Genomic DNA, 21,172 nt, shown 5'->3' on the forward strand with positions numbered 1-21,172 from the left:
CCAAAACGAAGGATCAGAACCAGATGCTCTAATCAAGGATGGATAAGTTGAAAACACTTAGTTGGACAATCAATAAAAGTTTGAATTGCCGAGAACCAACTCATGTCCGGAATGACGTCTGAGTCAGGAAGAAAATTTTAAAAAGGATAACCTGATGACTGCGTGCGCACGCACATATTGAATCAATAGGCTCAAAATGACTATGTTATCGAGGACTACTAGTCATATGGAATTAACCATAATGCAAGCAGGCAAGAATTTCAAGAATAACTGGCTGCAGAGGATTTTCGAAAGATCGAAAAGTATTCCGAAGAATTATGTGAGACACATGAACAATTGAGAAGAACGGATCCTCGATAAATGTGAGGAAAAACCCGTAAGGGTTTTTATGCGAAATAAAACTGCAAGACAGTAAACTCCAAGGATTTTTGGGACAACGGCAAATATTTCAAGGCATCTTGTAACAACAAGAGCGACGAGGAATGATCAAGAGAATGACAAGTGCATACAGATATCCATAGGGATATATCGGTGACAGTGGATTGCAAAGGCGAGGAGCACAAGGGTCTCGGGAAAATATCGAGGGATATCCTCAGAATCTTCTGACAAAGCAGGTGATCTTCCGGAATGAGGGCTCTTCGGGAGAAATAGTTACGAGAACCTAGAGTTAGAGTTAGCAAAATCATTTAACCCGAATAGAAGAGAGATCAGAGTCCCAGAGCATAGACGAGGAGTAAAAGATCCTAATACCACCTAATGGCGACGTGGGCCCGTAAGCCGCACAGCCAAGATAGTAAAAAGCTTTGCAGTGTCTAGACTCGACTTCGGCCAAGGAGTGTGGAAGGGGGATTCCTACAGGGAGTCGGCTCTGATACCAACTTGTGACGCCCCTGATTCAATGTACACTAATCATACACGCAAACGTGTACGATCAAGATCAGGGACTCACGGGAAGATATCACAACACAACTCTAAAAATAAAATAAGTCATACAAGCATCATAATACAAGCCAGGGGCCTCAAGGGCTCGAATACAAGTGCTCGATCATAGACGAGTCAGCGGAAGCAACAATATCTGAGTACAGACATAAGTTAAACAAGTTTGCCTTAAGAAGGCTAGCACAAACTGGGATACAGATCGAAAGAGGCGCAGACCTCCTGCCTGGGATCCTCCTAAACTACTCGTGGTTGTCGTCAGCGGCCTGCATGTAGTAGTAGGCACCTCTAGTGTAGTAGGAGTCGTCGTCGACGGTGGCGTCTGGATCCTGGGCTCCAACGTCTGGCTGCGGCATCCGGGAAGAAGAGGAAAAAGGGGGAAAAGAGGGAGCAAAGCAACCGTGAGTACTCATCCAAAGTACTCGCAAGCAAGGATCTACACTACATATGCATGGGTATATGTGTAAAGAGGCAATATCGGTGGACTGAACTACAGAATGCCAGAATAAGAGGGGGATAGCTAGTCTTGTCGAAGACTACGCTTCTGGCAGCCTCCGTGTTGCAGCATGTAGAAGAGAGTAGATTGAAGTCCTCCAAGTAGCATCGCATAGCATAATCCTACCCGACGATCCTCTCCTCGTTGACTTGTGAGAGAGCGATCACCGGGTTGTATCTGGCACTTGGAAGGGTGTGTTTTATTAAGTATCTGGTTCTAGTTGTCATAAGGTCAAGGTACAACTCCGGGTCGTCCTTTTACCGAGGGACGCGGCTATTCGAATAGATAAACTTCCCTGCAGGGGTGCACCACATTACCCAACATGCTCGATCCCCTTTGGCCGGACACACTTTCCTGGGTCATGCCCGGCCTCAGAAGATCAACACGTCGTAGCCCCACCTAGGCACAACAGAGAGGTCAGCACGCCGGTCTAAATCCTATGCGCGCAGGGGTCTGGGCCCATCGCCCATTGCACACCTGCACGTTGCGTACGCGGCAGGAAGCAGACCTAGCCCCCTTAATACAAGCGCAGGCTTACGGTCCAATTCAGCGCGCGCCGCTCAGTCGCTGACATCACGAAGGCTTCAGCTGATACCACGACGTCGAGTGCCCATAACTGTTCTCGCGTAGTTGGTTAGTGCGTATAGGCCAGTGGCCAGACTCATATCAAATACCAAGATCTCGTTAAGCGTGTTAATTAAAGTATCCGCGAACGCCGACCAGGGCCAGGCCCACCTCTCTCCTAGGTGGTCTCAACCTGCCCTGTCGCTTCGCCACAAAGTAACAGTTGGGGGCCGTCGGGAACCCAGGCCCACCTCTACCGGGATGGAGCCACCTGCCCCTTCAGCCCCCATCTCCGAACAGTATCATAAGTAATGTAACAGTATAAAGTATATAGCATATGCCCGTGATCACCTCCCGAAGTGATCACGGCCCAGTAGTATAGCATGGCAGACGGACAAGAGTGTAGGGCCACTGATGGAATACTAGCATCCTATACTAAGCATTTAGGATTGCAGGTAAGGGTAACAACTGTAGCAACAACGACAGGCTATGCAGCAGAATAGGATTAACCGAAAGCAGTAACATGCTACGCTACTCTAATGCAAGCAGTAGAGAGTAGAATAGGCGATATCTGGTGATCAAGGGGGGGGGGGCTTGCCTGGTTGCTCTGGCAAGAAGAAGGGGTCGTCAACTCCGTAGTCATACTGGGTAGCAGCGGCGTCGGTCTCGGTGTCTAGCTAGAGAAGAGGGGGAAGAAACAATAAATATAATACAAACATATGCATGACGATGCATGACATGACAACGAGCGGCGTTAGGTGTGCCCTAACGCGGTAGTAGGTGATACCGGCGAAGGGGGAAAAACATCCGGGAAAGTATCCCCGGTGTTTCGCGTTTTCGGACACATGAACCAGAGGTGAAATGTTGCAGGTTCGCTAAGCTAGGGACGTGTGGCGGGCGAACGGACTGCGTATTCGGATTCGTCTCGTCGTTCTAAGCAACTTTCATGTACAAGGTATTTTCATCTGAGCTACGGTTTATTTTATATTAATTTTCTAACTTTTAACCAATTTGAAAATTATTTTTACGCATAACAAAATATTAAAATGCTAGGGGTACACGGAGTTGTACCCAAATAGATTGCAATGTGAGGCTGACAGGTGGGGTCCAGGGGGGCTGAGTCAGCAGCCCAGTCAACAGTCAAAGTTTGACTGTTGGCTGGTCAAACTGACCAGTGGGTCCCTTCTGCCAGTGAGACAGTTTATTTATAGGTTTTATTTATTTAAAAATTAGTCTAATTAGTAGGTAGGACCGAGCTGTCAGTGGCTGGGTTAATTAACAGAGTTAATTTAAACTAATCCTAATTAGTTAAAGTGGGGGGTCCACATGTCAGTGGGGGTTTTAGGACCGGGGTTAGTGGCTAATGACCCTGGGCCCACCTGTCGGTGCCCCGGGGAGGTTCAAACCGCGTCGGCGCACCGGCGATAGAGCCCCGGCGACCACAGGGGGTGCGGAGGGGTTCGGGATCGTGCCTCCCGCGTCCATTCGACGCGCGGCCAAAGGGGATCGAGCGCGGGCAGCGCCGCGCGTCGCCCGGTGGTAGTGGCAGCAACAGGGGAGGCCGAGGTTGGCCGGAGCGGCGACGAAGGGTGCCGGTGGCGCTCGGGTGAGCACGAGCGCACGGCTACAGCTCGCTTTCGAGCGCACTAAGTGGCTAGGCGGGGCCTACGTGGTGCGGTAGGGACGGCGAGCATGGTCCCGTGACCATTAGGTCATCGGAGACGCGCCGGCGACGAGCCAAGCGGCAGCGAGCTGCGGCAATGGCGGAGCTAGCAGCAGCAACAACAAATCGAGGGGGAGGACGGAGGGGGAAACGTGGTGCTGCTCACATTGATGACGGGGACTTGGTCGGGGAGGCGCTGGGTGCAGTAGAGCGGTGGTAATCGTCGGCGAGATCCAGGTCAGGGCCGAAGAAGAAAGGAGGGCGTGGCGTCGATGTGATGCTCCCCGACTTGATCTCCTCCTTGGGTTCGACGAAGACGACAAGGGGGAAGCTCCAGGACGCAGTAGCGCAGCGCGGGGTCGACGGTGTCCGCGACGGCGACGATGGCACGGCGACGAGTGCATCGGGTGCGGTGGAGAAGATGGGGGATGGCAAGAGCGAGTGGAGTGGCAGGGGGAAGTGGGAGAGGGGATCTAGGGGCGCAGGCGGCGTCCTTATCCCTTCTGGGGGGCTGTAGCGGCGCGGGGCGGTGAGCTGGTCCGTCGGCGACCGCGGGCGCAGTCGGACGAACAGTGGGGGTGTGGGGAGAAGACGACAAAGACGGGGAGGTGGCTGCTGGGCCACCTGGGCCGGCCGGGTGGGCTACGGCCCAGGAAATAAAATGGGGGGGGCCTTTTCCACTGTTTTAAAGCTCTGTTTTGTTAACCCTTTCGGTTTCTTTTAGTTTTATTTTATTTTTAGGCTTTATAAATATAAAAGTAGCCCTAAATGAGTGTTAATAGTTAGACCACTACCTCAATTATTTTGGCACTAAAATAAATTAGTTTAGAGTTTTTATAAATTAAAAAGCATTTATATATTTGTTTTAGCCCATGTTATATTCATTAAAGGGCATTTAAATACTTTATAAAATATGGGTATCAACATGACAAATATCTAGAGATTATTTGCCATAAATTGAACATTTTAGTTTTCATGTTTGTGAAATTTGAATTTTGGACTTTAATTTGAATATGAATTTGAATAGTGATTTGGATCAAGTGAGGATTAGCAACAGTAATGTGATGACATGGCACCATTAACATGGGATTACTGTAGCTTAATTATCCGGGCGTCACAAAAACCACTGCCTGCTGCCACTTACTTTGGTAGTGCTGCATCGGGGCTGGGGTTCTACCATATCGAGGTTCCTGGGCGGCTGAATCTAGTTGGCTTAACTATAAGAATTGTGCTGTTCTTAAGGTGGTTAGAGGAAAGGTTTCTGCCTCGGAACTGTTGACTCAACTCAAAGGGATCTTCTGTAAGAACAAGGAATGGCCGTGGCAGATCAGAGAACTGGAGAGTAAGAAATTCTTACTGAGATTCCCACCATGGAAAAATGTAGATCATTTAATTGAGTTTCCACCATTTGAGCTACCTATTGCTCGGGTGTCTGTCAAAATATGCGAATGGGAAGGAATGTTGGATGAATTTGGGGTACTAACCGAGGCTTGGGTACAGATTGAAGGCATTCCACCCAAGTGGTGTGCTTCGAAAGTCTTTGCCCAGATCACAGCCTCTTTTGGGATTTTGGTGGATGTTGATTGGAATGGTATTTTCAAAAGTTTTTGTGAAACTATCCGAGTTAAAGTTGCTTGCAGAGATCCGAGGAAAATCCCTTTTGAGAGGCTGGTGGAGATGAAAAAGAAACTCTATCTGTTGTTCTTTACAGTGGAAGGTTTTGAGAAAATTGATGAGGAGTCTGATGGAGGTGATGATGATCCAGGTCTGGATAACTTGGAAGGTAACAATGAGGACAACATCAGGGATGCTTCTGGTAAGGATGGCATGGAAGAGGACAATGATGAAGAAGCCATTGATGAACTGGATAAGGCCAACTTCCCTACCAAGACCGTCCCATTTGCAAGTGCAAGCAAAAATCTGTCTCAAGTGACTGCTTCTGCAGTTGAATTTCACCTTCTCGGCATGATGAATGTAGTTCATGAAGACTTTGTTGAAGAGCTCAGGGACAAGGCTCCGGTGAAGAATGTTGGTGATGAGACTGAACCAGCCTCGGTGTTTGCAAGGTCTGATCCTTTGTCAGCCCATCTAGACTTTTGTTCTGAACAACTTAGCAAATTTGAAATGGAGGAGTCTGATGTGGAAGAAGAGAATGTCAGTACTGAAATGCAATGTCTACCAGATGAGCTAGCTATGGCAATGAATTCAGTGAAGAGATCATTACTAGAGACACTAGAGAGAGCTGACATAGTGGTAAAGAAGAAACCCAATGTCAAAACCTCACCTACTTGGGGTCCAGTGCTTGCTGATAAGTCTATGACCAGGAACCACAGAAATGTTAAGATCATGGATAAACCTCACCTACGTGGGGTCCAGTGCTTGCTGATAAGCCTATGACCAGGAACCACTGAAATGTTAAGATCATGGATAAAGCAACTTCATACATGATGAAGAAGAACTTGGAAATTCCTACCACATTCAAAGGTAAATTGTTTGCTATCCTAGAACCTGATGAACTTGCATCTTATACTGCTAAAGTGGACTTGTGTATTGGTAATAATGAGAAAGAACAAAAGGATATTATTCTAGATCTAATTGACAATGAAAAAACTAGATGTCTACAATTTGCTGATGAAAACCCGGAGATTGTTCTCCCTGGTAATTTAGATCTGATGGATATGAGTGATCCTACTCCTGATTCTGGGAAGGATGCTATGCCATATAATGGATCTGTTGCCACTGTTGATTCATTTGTGGAAAGCCCCACCTTGAATACAAAGAAAAAGCCATGTGGCTTGTCTCACCCATTTAAGATTAAATGATAGGAGCTTTTTGGAATATTCGAGGTCTAGGTCCACCTGGAAAAATTCAGTGCCTGGGGGATTTTATTTGTAACAACCATGTAGATTTCTTTTGTTTCTTTGAAACCAAAAGAGAAAGTATTGACACCCATATTCTCAAAGGTATTTCTGGTAGAGAGGACTTTGATTGGCATTACCTTCCTGCGATAAACACGGCTGGTGGGATCCTTGTGGGTCTGAAGAGTGAATTGTTTGAAATAACTGGTTTTGTTAATAGGAAATTTTGCATTGTTGCAACAATTAAAAATAAAGCTAATGGTTTCATTTGGCATCTTGTTGCAGTTTATGGTACTTCCTATAATGAGTTTAAACTAGAATTTATTGCTGAACTTCATGATACCATGGCTAGTCTCAACTACCCAGTTTTGCTTGGGGGTGACTTTAATTTGGTCAGGTCTACGGCTCACAAGAACAATGGGATTATTAATAATCAATTCTCATACCTTTTCAATGACTGGATTAACAAATGATCTCTTATGGAGATTAATATTGCAAATAGGAAATATACTTGGAGCAATAACCAGGACAATCTCATCCTTGCTACTATAGATAGAATTTTTACTTCTCTCTCCTGGGATGCTCATTTTCCTTTGCCAGTGGTGACTGCACTTTCTCGTGTAGGAAGTGACCATACACCTTTGATTTTGGACACGGGTGCTCGGAGGGTTACCTCCCCGAAGATTTTTCGCTTTGAGAAAATGGTGGCTTGATCACCCTGACTTTAAAAAATTGGTGGTTGACACCTGGAACACTCCAGTTCCTGGGAAACCAGCTATAGATGTTTGGATGAAGAAAAGTAAATTGTTTAGGAAGAAAGCTAAAGGTTGGAGTATTAACATTGAAGCAGATATTAAGAAGAAGAAGAGAGAGCTTTTGCTCGAGTTTGACATTCTTGACGTTTTCTCTGAAAGGAACCAAGTTGATGGTAGAGATAAGAACAGGATGGATGATATTAGAAAAGAACTTTCAAAAATCTGGAGCAAGGAGGAAACTGCTTTATGGCAGCGCTCCAGAGATCGCCGAATTATTGATGGGGATAAGAATAATGCCTATTTTCATGCTCTAGCCAACCACAGGCATAGGAGAAACAATCTATCCGAGTTAATTGGAGAAAATGGTCCTGTTTACACTACTCAAGAAATGCTAGATGTGGTTACTAACTATTACAAAAACCTATTTGGTTTTGAAAGTAAACATAACATTTGTCTTGGACCTTCCTTTTGGGAGGAAAGTGAGATGGTTACCCAGGAAGAGAATGATCACCTGCAAAAAACTTTTCCAAGGAGGAGATTAAAGAGGCAATTTTTGGGTCTTATGCCCATGGTGCCCCTGGTCCGGATGGACTATCCTTTCTGTTTTACCAAACCTTTTGGGAGGTGATTAAAACTGACTTTATGGCGTTGGTTAGAGACTTTGAAGAGGGCAAGCTGGATATGCAGAGATTAAACTTTGCCCTGATTGTTCTCATTCCCAAAGAACCTGATGCTAGGGAAATGAAGAAGTTCAGACCTATTAGTCTGAGTAATTGTGGGATTAAGATTTTTTCTGAAGCCATGACCAATAGGGTTTCCCCCATCGGTCGTAGATTGATATCTTCTAACCAAAATGCTTTCATTAAGGGTAGATACATCTTGGAGAATGTGGTTATGGCTCATGAAGTGATCCACGAGATAAAAAATCAGGCTCTCAAGGTTTAGTGCTTAAGCTGGACTATGAGAAAGCCTATGATAGAGTTAGTTGGGATTTCCTCTTTGATATGCTCCATTCGAGAGGTTTTGGTCCAAAATGGATTGCTTGGATCAAAAGTACTCTTACCCACAGCACCTTTAGTGTGAGGATTAATGACACCACTGGACCCTACTTTGTAGGGGGAAAAGGTCTCAAGCAAGGGGATCCACCCCCCCTATTGTTTAACTTGGTTGCTGATGTTTTTACCAAAATACTTAAAAAGCCACTTCCCAGCACTTAATTTCTGGGCTTCTGCCCCATCTGATCCTTGGAGGTGTGGTCAGTCTGCAGTATGCAAATGACACTATACTCTTCTTGGAAAACTCTGCTCACAAAGCAAGGAATTTTAAATGGCTTCTGTCATGTTTTGAAAACCTATCTGGGATGAAAATTAACTTTCATAAAAGTGATCTGATGACTATCAATGTAGAAGATGCGATCTCTAAGGAGTTTGCACAGATATTTTGTTGTAAAAAAGGCTCGTTTCCTATGAAATATCTGGGAGTACCTCTGCATTATGACAAACAAAAAGAGAGGATCTCCAGCCTATTATTGACAGAATCATTAAAGGCATTTCTGGCTGGCTGGGGAGATATCTTACTTATAAAGGGAAAATTATTTTGTTGTGTGCTTGTGTGGTTAGCATTCCTGCATACTTGATGTCTGTGATCAAATTTCCTAAATGGGCAATCAATGCCATTAACTCTCAAATGACTCATTTCTTTTGGGGGAACTTGGGAGATCAACACAAATACCACTTTTCCAATTGGGGATTAATTACTAGGAAGAAGGAATTTGGAGGCTTGGGGGTTCCCAACATAAAAGAATTTAATATGGCCTTGTTAGCTTCCTGGGGTAAAAGATTCTTTGACAATCCTGATTCATACTGGACAAAACTCATCTTGTATAAATACAGAGTAAACTCCCCCAATCTCCTATGGGCTAAAGGTGAAGGGGGCTCTACCTTTTGGAAGAGCATTACCTGGGCCATGGCAGCAGCAAAAACCTTTTATAGATGGAGGTTGGGAGATGGAGAACTCATTAGCTTTTGGCATGATGTCTGAGCGGGGGATTGTTCCCTTAAAGTACAATTCTGGGATCTGTTTAATATCTGTAATCAGACTGAAAGTACAGTGGCCGAGGTGTGGGATGGGAATGAGTTAAAATTGACGTTTAGAAGGTGTGTCGATCGCATGGGTATGGATCGCTGGGACCAACTTGTTTATGTGGTCAAACAACATCCTCTACTGGATGGTGTTGACACCCCAGTTTGGTGCTTAGAATCTAATGGGTTATTCTCAGTAAAATCCTTTTATAATCAAATTAACTTTGATGGGATAGCTTCTGCTATCAGTGACAAAATGTGGAAAATTCTATGTCCACAGAACATTCATATTTTTCTGTGGTTGTGTGTTTACAATAAGGTTTTACTATAGACAATCTTGCTAAAAGAAGAGAAGTAGAGGATCCTTCCAGCCTATTCTGCTCCGAAAATGAAACTGTTCAACACTTGTTGTTTGACTGTGTGGTAGCCCAACATGTTTGGGATTTTGTTTCAGAGTTCTTTGGTGTTGACAAAATAGCTAATTTTGAAAATATCTTGTCCTTCTGGCAAATGCATAAGAAAAATGTTGTTCTGAATTTGGTGACAACTGCTACCTTATGGAGCTTGTGGAGACTAAGAAATGAGTTTTGCTTTCAGGGGCGCAAATGGAAAAGTGTGAAATGCATTCTTGCAAAAGTAAGCTGCTATTTACACCACTGGAAAGTTCTCTGCGACGATGTGCAAGCAACTCTACTGCAACGGTGCATTCTCCTTTTGGACAAACGGCGTGGGGAACTCCTTCGGATCGCATGGAGGTGATGCAGGAGGAGACTAGCTGAAAACTGAGGCGGGAGATGATGGATCAGTCCATTCCCTGAAGATCTACTTATTTGATCCACTCTTCTGTGTCTTCTCAACTGGTGCTCTGTAATAAGTAGGCTTGAATCTTATATCTGACGAGCCATCTTGAACTTCTGGTCTGTTGGCTGTAGTTTTTCAGTCGTTAGTTAGCTGCTTTGCAGTAGTCTGTTACCTTAACTTGTGACTGGTTGCTTTTCTACTTCATTCTATAAAGTGGGGCGGGGGGGGGGGGACCCCTTTCATTCAAAAAAAATCAGACGTCAACCAAAGCCAAAACCAAAAGCCCAGCCTTTTTGGCTTTTAGACCAAAGTGGGAAAACTGCAAAAGCAAAAACATAAACCCAAACAAATAGGCCCCTTTGTTTGGGCTTCTCTTGACCTTCCAACTTTTGTTTATATAAGAAGCTTTTCGGCTTATACCATCATATAACAATATTGAGTCATAAAGCAGATCCACAAGTCATAAAGAAAATAAGGCAGTCAAAAAGTCCTTTTTTAAGCTATTGATTTATTCATCTTCAATCATGATAGTACAACGAACATCAGAAATAATAAAATTTACATTCACATTCATAGACCACCTAGCCAAGACTACAAGAACTGAAGCGAGCCGAAGGCGCGCCGCCGTCATTGCCCCTTCTTCGTCGGAGCCAGATAAACCTTGTTGTAGTAAACAGTCAGAAAGTCGTCGTGCTAAGGCCCCGTAGGACCAACGCATCAGAACAAGAACAATCGCCGAGGAAGAGTAGTGTCGATCGGAAGGATACAACCTGAAGACACACGAACGTAGATGAACGTCAAAGATAGATCCGCCGGAGACACATCTTCACACGCCCACCAGAACAGGGACTAGGCGGGGAGATTCTTATTCCATCTTCAGGGAGCCGGCGCCGTCTAGCCTTTCTGAGCAAGACATAAACTCTAACAAAACTTAAAGTAACATATAAAAACAAAGCCGTCTCACCGACAAGGATCAGGATCCACCATGCCTCCATGGCCCTAAGGCCACCGGAGACAAGGCAAACCGGCGGGGTCGGAGGCGGAGAAAACCTAAGATTGGGAGAGGAGGCGGCGGCTACGCGAGGGATTAATTAACCAACCCCTACCTGTCTCACAAAACTTGGCAGTGAAAAAGTCTTCTTATAAAACAGACCAAAGAAAAACTGGAACAACTAAATCGCACAGGCAAAAGACCCACAAGTGCGCTACTAACGCCACCAACCTTGCTATCGAGCATCATGAGTGAAGGAAGAGGGGACTACAGTTCAGTATCCTCTAAAAAAGTGAAATCGACGATCACTGACACCAGTGCACCACAGCTAAACAATTTTAATCCAAATTTTGGTTACTTTAAGTCCAAACACCAGTCCATCAAGTGGAAGCAGCGAGCACGCCCTTGACAAACTCCCGGGGCCGGCAGAGAGCCGCCAACGGCGTCGCCATCGGCATTGACAACCCCCCACCTTCAGCCATGTCAATGGCGTCGCCTTGACCAACATCCCACTCAAAGCACTGCACGAGCGTTGCAAGAGTCAAGCCAACAAGGCGCATCGCCAGCCCCTCCCCGGGGCATCGCCTCCGGCCAAGCCCGAACGGCAGCATGGGCGTGGTGACCGTGTCTCTGCCCAAGAACCGCTCCGGCATGAACTCGTCCGGCGCGTCCCAGACACTGGCGTCCCGGTGGATCGCCCATGCGTTCACGAGGATCATCGTGCCGCGCCGGACACGGAAGCCACCCACGGTGCAGTCCTCCATGGCCTCGTGCGCCGGGATGATCGGGCCGACGGGGAAGAGCCGAAGGGTCTCCTTGACAACACACTGCAGGTAAGGTAGGTTGGCTAGGTCCGACTCGTCGACCAGCCGGCCCGTGCCGACAACGGCGTCTGTCTCGGCCCTCGCCTTCGCCATCGCCGCCGGGTGCGTCATCATCAGCGCCATGGCCCACTCGGTTGTCAGCGCCGACGTGTCGGTGCCGGCGGTGAGGAGTACCTGGATGTGAGAATGTCAGTCAGCATGGACATGGTAAGTTGGTAACACATGGTGGTGGTGTCACGCATGGAGTTTGCGAAGTATGCTGGCTACTCACCAAGACGATGCCTTTGACGACGGTGTCGCTGTAATAATCGGGATCGGTTTCTTGGTGCTCCAGGAGCACGTCGATCACGCCCTTCTTGTCCACGTCGTCTCGTCCGCCTGCGTTGCGCATCCGCCGTTGGTCATCGATGAGGCCAGTGACGAACGCGTCGCGCCTTGCCTGCAGGCTTGCAAGCGCCGCCTCGACGCCGCGGAGACGGTCGACCCAGCGAAGCGCCGGGAAGAAGTCCCCGAAGCTGGGAGCGCCGGTCACCGCAAACGTCTCCTCTATGATCTCCTGGATCCTGCCCACGTCGCCGGCATGCCGGCGCGCGGTGAGCGCGCGCAGCATCACGTTAAGCACCAGCTCAAAGAGCCGGGCCCGGAGCGTGATAGTCCCAGCCCCAGCACCACGCCCGGAGCTGGCGGTGGCGTCGTGGAGCAGGTTCTCGACGAGGGACGCGACCTCGGCGTGGCGGTCGGTGGCGATGGTGGCGACGCGGGAAGCCGAGAAGAGCTCGACGGCAAGGAACCGGCGCAGGCCGCGCCAGTGGGCCCCGTGGGAGGCCCACACGACGGTGGTGCGCCCGTAGCCGAGAATCTCCCCGGCGAGCATCCGCGGCCGGCCTGCCAACGCCGCGTCGTGCGCCGTGAAGCACTCCTCGGCCGCCGCGTGCGTGGACACGACCAGCGCCCTTCGCGTGCCCAGCCGCAGCGACAGGAGCGGCGCCGGCCCGGCGAGCGCGGCCAGCGAGCGGTGCAGCGGCTTCTTGAGCAGGTGCAGGTGGCCGAGCAGCGGCAGCGGCGGCGGGCTCGGCGCGCTGCTGCTCCCGTCCCCCATCGTCGCCTCAGCCGAACGGAGACGGCGAAGACACCGGCGACGAGGAGGAGCAGGAGCACGAAGACGCCGCCGCTGGCCGTTCCGTCCGTGGCGGCGTCCATGTCTCGTGTCGGCTATAGAATCCGAGACACCTTTCCCAGGCAGGTAGTCGTGGTATAGATATAGAATCAGGAGGATCCCATGGCTGCGGGAAGGGAAGGGAATCGTGGACCAAGCAGCCTCTTTCACTTTCACAGGCAATGTCTCTTTCTCGGGTGAATCTCCATTTCGTTTCTTCGGAGATGCCGTAGAATCTCGTTTTCGGCGTTGCTTCTTGGATTCATCTTCTTCTTCTTTCTTTATTAGACTAGAAAAATGTCTGATCGGATTGACTGATGATAAGGTCAAAAACAAAGGATTGGATCGAGTTGCTACTTGCTAGAGTTAACCTCCGTCGGAGGACCGAAGGCTTGCTAGCTAGCCTAGGTTGACCCAAGCAAAAATCTGTTTGTACTATATAAAAGAAGCAAGATGTACGTCACCTAGTGCGCCATTGTTATATACTCCTACTAGTGAAATCGTTACCTGAATGCAATTCGCTGACAATTTTTAGTTAGCCAAATCGTTACCTGAATAACTAAACTATTATCAGACTCATGTTTGCACAATAAGAACAGAGAGTTTGATGGGTTTAGGCACCTGCAGATCGAATAAACATTTCAACGACGTTTGAATGCATGCACATAGTAATATGTTGAACAAATCAGATTTATTGTTGATTAAACCACAAATTACATACGACTGGACCTAATAAGTTCAAATTTGCCTATAGATTTTTTTTCTTCGAACAGTTCCTCCTGCAGTTGTCTCAAGCATAGTTTTTGTCATGGGAGTAAGAGCATTATAAAACATATGAAGAATTAACAATTCTTTCATCCCGTGATTGGGCCAGTTTCTTGTAGCCTTCTTCATGCGATCCCACGCAGGCATTAATGGCTCACGATCCTCTTACTTAAAACATGTTATCTGATTGTGTAATTGCATAATTTTTGCACTGGACAAAACTTAAATAAAAATTTGCTACAACAAGCAGTCCATGAAATTATAGTACCTCTTGGTAAAGTTAGAAGTCATTCTTTTACTTTTCCACTCAAGGGGAAAGAAAATAAACGCAACTTCAAAGCATCGGATTCATAATCTCTAATGTGTGTCATATCACTCAACTTAGAAAAATTGTGTAAGTGCATATGGGCATCTTCTGAAGCAGAGTCTTCAAATTGGTCTTGTTGAACCATTGATACTAATTAAGTGGTACTTAATTTTATATTACTTGGGGGCAATATTAGGTTACGCAATTGATGCACACATAAAGTTCTCACTTGGAGAAGAAAAGTCTCCAAGGTTTCAAGCCATAGGAATTTTGTGGGAAATTAAAACTCTAACAAAAAACTCTTAACGCAGTGACTAGTAACATTATGCCTCACCGACAATGACGCCAGAAAAGGTGTTTGATGTCCTTTAAGATCCGGTTTAGATAGAAGAAAGATTATCTGCCTTTTTCAAAAGAGTGACCCTGATTTATCGAACACATGAGAGGATGCGCACTACGACAAAGACTCTGACAAGTTATTGCGAAACACATACACAACACATACTGATGAAACACGTACATGCACTGGGAGTTCATGCTTACCGGGTGGACGACGTGGCATGCAGTAAACGACGTAGAGCCATCCCCCGGAAAAAAAAAACGACGTAGAGCCACATACAACACACAACCAACTCCTGATTACTTCCATGATCCCATCGATCACATGGTAGGATAAGCCGGGTAAGAGTTGATGCCGCAGAGGCCTCGCGGATCCGCGATGCCCCTCTCCATCAACATGTAGCCGCCCATCCCCCACGACTGGCCGAACGAGTTCTTTATGATCCAGTACTTCTTTCCGGTGGCGGCGTCCTCCCCGTACCCAACGATGGTGACGCTCTGGTGGTTGGAGCGCTCGACCTCGAACGCGCACGGGCCAGAGAACACCCCGTCCTTGTAGCTCTGGAACTCAAAGCTGAGGTGGTTGACGGCGACGGCGACGGGCTGCTGCGCCACCGCCTCGAGGAGCTTCTGCTCGCTCTGCTCGTCGTAGGGCAGCACGCGGTAGCCGCGCACGGAGACGGCGACCTGCTCGGCCTGGCTGTTGCAGTAGCCCTCCTGCGCGGTGTACGGGTAGTGTGCCGCCGTCGCGATGCCGCCGTTCATCTTGATATATGTGAAGGCCGCGGCGGGTGTGCCGCCGGGGCTGCAATGGAACGACCTTGAATCGCAGTCCACCAGCTCCTGGACGGACAGGGGCACCAGCTTCCCGGTTTTTATTTGGTATAGGCTTTCCACTGCTGCCACCGCGGCGAAAGCCCCGGAAGCAGCTATCGACCGGCCGGCACAACACAACCAACAGGGGCTTTTAGATAGAGCAAATTAAGTCACAGGCATGTTGAAGTAACCTGGAAATCAGCTCATTGAACTTACCGCAACCTCCTTGATGCCTGACCGGCGTGACCGCGCCCTTGGCCCTCCAGTCCACGCTCTCAGGCGCGGCGGACAAGTTGCCGCGCTGCGCCGGATTCTGTCCCTCGGCGACATCCCCGGCACAGGTCGTGATCAACATCTTCCCATCGTGGCTCATCTCCGGCTCAGTCTTTCGCTGGTGAGGTCGGTGAACTGGTTCTCGCCGAGCGTGTAGCCGAGCCCGCCCGCTCGGTTCGTGGCCTCGATGCGCTCCACGTTCCGCCGGTACACCTCGAAGCGCCGCAGCTCCTCGTCGACCGTCGGGTACGACCTGCCGTGCTGCTCCATCCACCGGCGGAACCTCACCATCGTGACCGGCTCGTCCTGCTGGCTCGGCCTTGCCGATGCCGAGGCGACGAGGAAAAGAACAATGGCGAGAGCTAGGGTACGGGCACGGGAAGGGGAGGAGGATGCCATGTCGCCGGTGCGCTGCTTTGTGGCGCCGCGGCTGGGTTTTATACACGGCCGGCATGGCTGCAGGTGGACGTACGTGGACGGCTAATCGATCGAATATTACAAAACTCGGAGTACTACGGCTCAGCTGCTGCATCGTGGCCGCGTCCACCGTACTTAACTCGATCGCTGGGTGTTGCTGTCCAAAAGTAGCTACAAAGAATAGATGGAGCAAATCTAGTTTGGATCACCGGCCACAACCACACCGATATCCGATCCGTCGGCGCGCTCTAGCTACGTGGCTGTTATAGCACTGTACGTTACATCGAACAGTTGGTAGCATATATTGATTTTTTAATGGTAGAATATATTGTTTTTTTAACATCAGTACAGACGCAAGCGCTCATACGTACGCGCATATACTCACCACTATAAACGACACACGCACACCCTACTCCTATGAGCACCTTCGATAACTGAGCCGAAAGCGCATCGCCGGAAATCCTGAAATAAATCCAGGAATAATGCGAACACCAGGACTTGAACCCTAGTGGGCTGGAGATACCACTATCCCTCTAACCATCCAACCACAGGTTGGTTCGCGGTAGCATATATTGTTGACATAATAAAGCATGCACGCCACTGAATGGACGCGGTCGGTCTCGAGGTGATGGAGTAGGCTTCAACTGCCCATGTATCCCACGATCACAGGGCATGGGCTCGTGCTTTTTCTTCTTTTGAACGTGGTTGACGAGAGGCCGCCCGGCGCGAAGATGAATATGCACACGATAGTGAATGAACCAGAGAGAGAGAGAGAGAGCGAGGGAGAGAGAGAGAGCGAGCGGGAGAGAGAGAGAGCGAGCGAGGGAGGGAGGGAGAGAGAGAGAATAGGCAAAAACACGTTACGGCCAAAATTCTTGTATCTACTCTCATGGCGTGCTTTTTTTCCTTTTCGAAGAAGGCTTTTCTGCTTTTTTTGATAAAAGGTAGACTTTATTGACTCAAAATGAAGCATCAATAAGGCTTTTCTGCTAAACCCAAGTGGTGCTTGATTTTATATTACTCAGCGGCAATATTAGGTTACGCAATTGATGCACGTATAAAGTAAGCAAAGTCTCCAAGGTTTCAAGCCATAGGAATTTTTATGGGGATTTTTTGATAACACAACTAGAAAATAAATAAAAACTAGAGTAAAAGATGAAACAATAAACTAAAATAAAAACTCTTAACGCACTGACTAGATACATTCATTTGAGCGACAAGCTTTTTGGAACGGAGGGAGTAACATTATGCCTCACCGACAACGGCGCCAAAAAAGGTGGTTGATGCCCTTTAAGATCCGGTTTAGATAGAAGAAAGATTATCTGCCTTTTTCCCAAGGAGTGACTCTGAGTTATCGAACCCACGAGAGGATGCGCACTCCGACAAAGACTCTGATAAGTTATTGCGAAATAATTAAATCCCAGCTTTTCAACATGATCTTTAACAATCTTATGGGTGTAAACACTAGAATTAAAACAGTGATGGGTATGATGATTTTTTTCTTACAAACTTATTTATACTCAGTGTGATCATGATACTAATTTGTGCGCTGGACAACAACCGTTAATATGTGCTTGTGACGCGATGATGTGAGAGACATGTCCATAGTATGTCTTGACCCGTGCGACCTGCATCAAGAGTCAGTTGCACAATCATACCGTCTCGCGGGGTTACCTATATTAAGAATAAATATTCAGACAAAAGCATTGTTCATTTAATTGCTACACCTCATTCGTCCCCAAGGATTGGTTTTTGGTACATTACTAACCCTTTCTCTCACTGCTATTCGGGTTAGTGTTCCGCGTTCTCCTTGCTCTCTATCTGTTCCTTGATCGATCTTCGGGTTCCTGCGTACCAGGGCCTTAAAAAGAGAAATAGACAAGAGACAACTCCGTTGCAATCGGGTACATACATAACGTCAAATAATTAAAGTCATTCCATCGATCCTATCAAATACATCGGATTGCAAGGTGGTGCCTCAACCATTACCTTACTGAATTACTCACACATGACGATCAGATCGCAAGATGAACTCATTGAAGAAGACATAAAGAGGAATTCTCTATTGATGAGTGTCGGATGCGATACATGATTACAAGTATGGCTAACTTGGAGAGGGATTGCCGCAGGAATGATGGTGGCGGCAGCTACGAAGTTGAGATGGGAAATGGCGGCGACTAGGGTTGGAAGATGAGTTTGTGTTCCGCTTCGTGAATGGTGCTCTCCCTCTTGGGATTTTGGTGCTGGACCCTCTATAAAGGTTGGTTCCTTGGCCCTCCTGGAGCCATGGGCGCCTGACCAAATGTCGTCTTGCATTCTGTCTCCTCTGGTACGCCTCCAATTCCTTCTTCTCTTCCACCAACTTCTTGTTTCCTCCCAAGTGATGATTCCTTTTCATGTTTAGGCCCTCTTCGGGCCATAAACCCTTGGCCGGGAACACATTAAACAAATAATTTCACGATCTCTCGCATTCATTAGTCATTAATAGCAATATTAAAATGATTACGAGGAGAAGGAATGGAGCAGGCCCCGCAGACACCCACCACCGCCAGGGCTTTGCCCGTCGGCGGCGCCGACACCGACGGTGGAGGCCGAAAGAAGGCTTGGGCTGAGGCCTGGCAGCGGCAGTGGGGCACCACCCATATCGCCCTAGGGTAGACGGCGCCGGCCGAGGCAGGAGGATATTTTTCATCGCTTCTGGATTTGGAGTATTATGTTTTTTCCAGGGGATTTGGAGTATTATTATGGATCGTAAACTAATCTAAGCCAATATTTCAAGTACTATAAAACACAATTTCCCGTGATTGGTCTGGCTAGCGTGTTTTCTAGTTTTGTTCATGAGAATACATTTTTGTATGCAAAAGCTCCACGATTAGTTTGGGACACGTGTCCATCCATGGTGGAAAATAATCCTATGTGACCTGGGTCGCACGCAGTGGGCGTGAGACCCTCTCCCGCGGACGACGCGTGGCGATAGGAATCTCAAAGCAGCCGTGTTTTCTATTTTTCTTTTCACCGCCATTAAGAAACAAACCAATTTTTGCAGAGATAAATAAAGATGTGTTGCCCTATTATTTGTTTGTTAGGGTTTGTAAACGTCGGGCGAAAATAAACTGACAGCTGCATGTATACCCATCTCTTCACGCGTACGTGCCCTTCGATCGTCGGTTCCGCGTAGTGCTGGATAATTCGTTGGACAAGCCATGGATCACGTACCCATCGAAGACTCCTTGGAATCGCTCCGGATCGACTCCTCGCCGCCGCGTGATGCGACGGCGTCGGCGCCGGCGCTCGACGAGCCCACGGCCCCCCCGTTCCAGGTGCAGGCAAGACCGCGGCACCAGCCCCTCGGCGCCCGCACGGGACCCTGGCCCGTAGCTCTTCCGTCCGCTTTCATGGCGCCAGCCGCCCACGACGGCCACGGTGGCGACAGCAGTCACGATGCTCACGTCGTCGGCCAGGGTCAGTCCAGATACGGCGATTCGGCGGCGGGGCAGCAAATCCGGTGGGAGCCGAGGACGAGGATGTGCGGCCAGTGCCACAGGATGGAGACGCCGCAGTGGCGGACCGGGCCGGACGGGCCGGGCACGCTGTGCAACGCGTGCGGCATCCGGTACAGGATGAGCAGGGAGGAAGCTTGGGCGCAGTTGGCGTCCAACGCCGGCGAAGTTCCCCGCCCGTGAACCTGCAGATGGCTAGCTACGCATGCCGTGTGTGACATGCGTTCGGTCAATTTGTTTGCAAACCACCAGAATTACTCTAGTACTAGCTAGCAACTACTCCCTCCGTACCAAAATACTTCCTCCGTACCAAAATACTTGTCATCAAAATGGATAAAAGAGATGTATCTAGATATATTTTAGTTCTAGATACATCTCCTTTTATCTATTTTGATAACAAATATTTTCGGACGAAGGTAGTAGATGACCCAACTTTGAACTAACTTTGGTTAGTATAAAATTGGGTCATTTATTTTGGAACGGAGGGAGTAGCTAGCTAGGTCAATTCTTTAGTGTATTATGAGAGTTAGTGTATTATGGGAGCTCTCTTTTTTGTTCTGCACATGTTAAAAGTTTCGGCCATATCTAATTTAGGGTCGATCGATTTCGCTACTACTAATGATCTAAACGTTTTTATATTAGTTTTTAGTGATCTAAACGCTTTTATATTAGTTTACAAAGGTAGTACAAGTTTAAATAACTACTCTGTTATTCTACGTAAGTTTCTCTTTTTATGAAACACAATACATACTCACAGTGGCGGATCTAGGATTTTGAAGCAGGGTGGTCCACCATAAAAAAATTGACCACTAATTTTACACGGCAGTGAGGATCCATGATCCAAACTTGGGTGTTTAAAGTAAAGACCAACAAAAATTGTCTGATGTAATATCTAACAGTATTAATATGTAACAAGAACTAATTATTTTCATAAGAAGGCATGGCACTGTTATCCTTTCATTGTAGAAATATTCTTGTGCTGACAATGAAAAAAAACTGCATTCAAATAGCAATGGTAATAAGGCATCAATGTGACAAAGAGATTTTGGAAAATCAGCTGTTGTAATTGGGCTTGAGAGTCCGCGAGAGGGTAGCGTAGCAAAAGCTGTAGGTAGTCGCCATGTTGGTAAGCAAAGTCAGGAGGAATCAGTGGACGAGTAGAGTGTCTTTGTGGTCGGAACAGCATAACACAGAGTGCGGTGTTGAACGTCCTGGTTAAAAGATAGTGTTGGGCTTTTATTTTAGGACGCGTCTAGCCGGTGGCCGGCTGCCCACTAGCACTCCGTGGTGGCAGGCCGAAAAAGGTAAATTTTTTTCTCCCTAACTCATATTAGAAAAAGTAAACAGGTGTGGACATATGTGAAGGGAATAAATAATTACAAAGCATCCATATGAACAGATGTGAACGTATTTAATTTGTGTTTTCAATTTTTTAAAAAATCATAACTTTCAAACCGCGCGTCGAAATTAAGATCCGTTTTCACTTTTGAAACCCTTGTGGCGTGCTCTTCGAAACTAGATCCCGCATGGTTATGTTTTGGCAAAAAAAAATTGTGCAATTTTCTCCCCGTTTTGTGCAACTGCCTAGCCGTCAGTGTGCAACTACCTGACAGGGATGTGCAACTTTTCT

The 21,172-nt window shown here is 47.5% G+C and overlaps 2 pseudogenes; both read right to left on the minus strand.

Annotated features, from left to right (window-relative positions):
* Positions 1-11,525: 11,525 nt before the first annotated feature.
* LOC109782230 (cytochrome P450 81Q32-like) lies at positions 11,526-14,781 on the minus strand (annotated as a pseudogene).
* LOC109782221 (senescence-specific cysteine protease SAG12-like) lies at positions 14,005-16,024 on the minus strand (annotated as a pseudogene).
* Between the last annotated feature and the right edge of the window lie 5,148 nt (positions 16,025-21,172).

This window comes from Aegilops tauschii, chromosome 2 (assembly GCF_002575655.3).
Source record: "Aegilops tauschii subsp. strangulata cultivar AL8/78 chromosome 2, Aet v6.0, whole genome shotgun sequence".
NCBI classification, from domain to species: Eukaryota; Viridiplantae; Streptophyta; class Magnoliopsida; order Poales; family Poaceae; genus Aegilops; species Aegilops tauschii.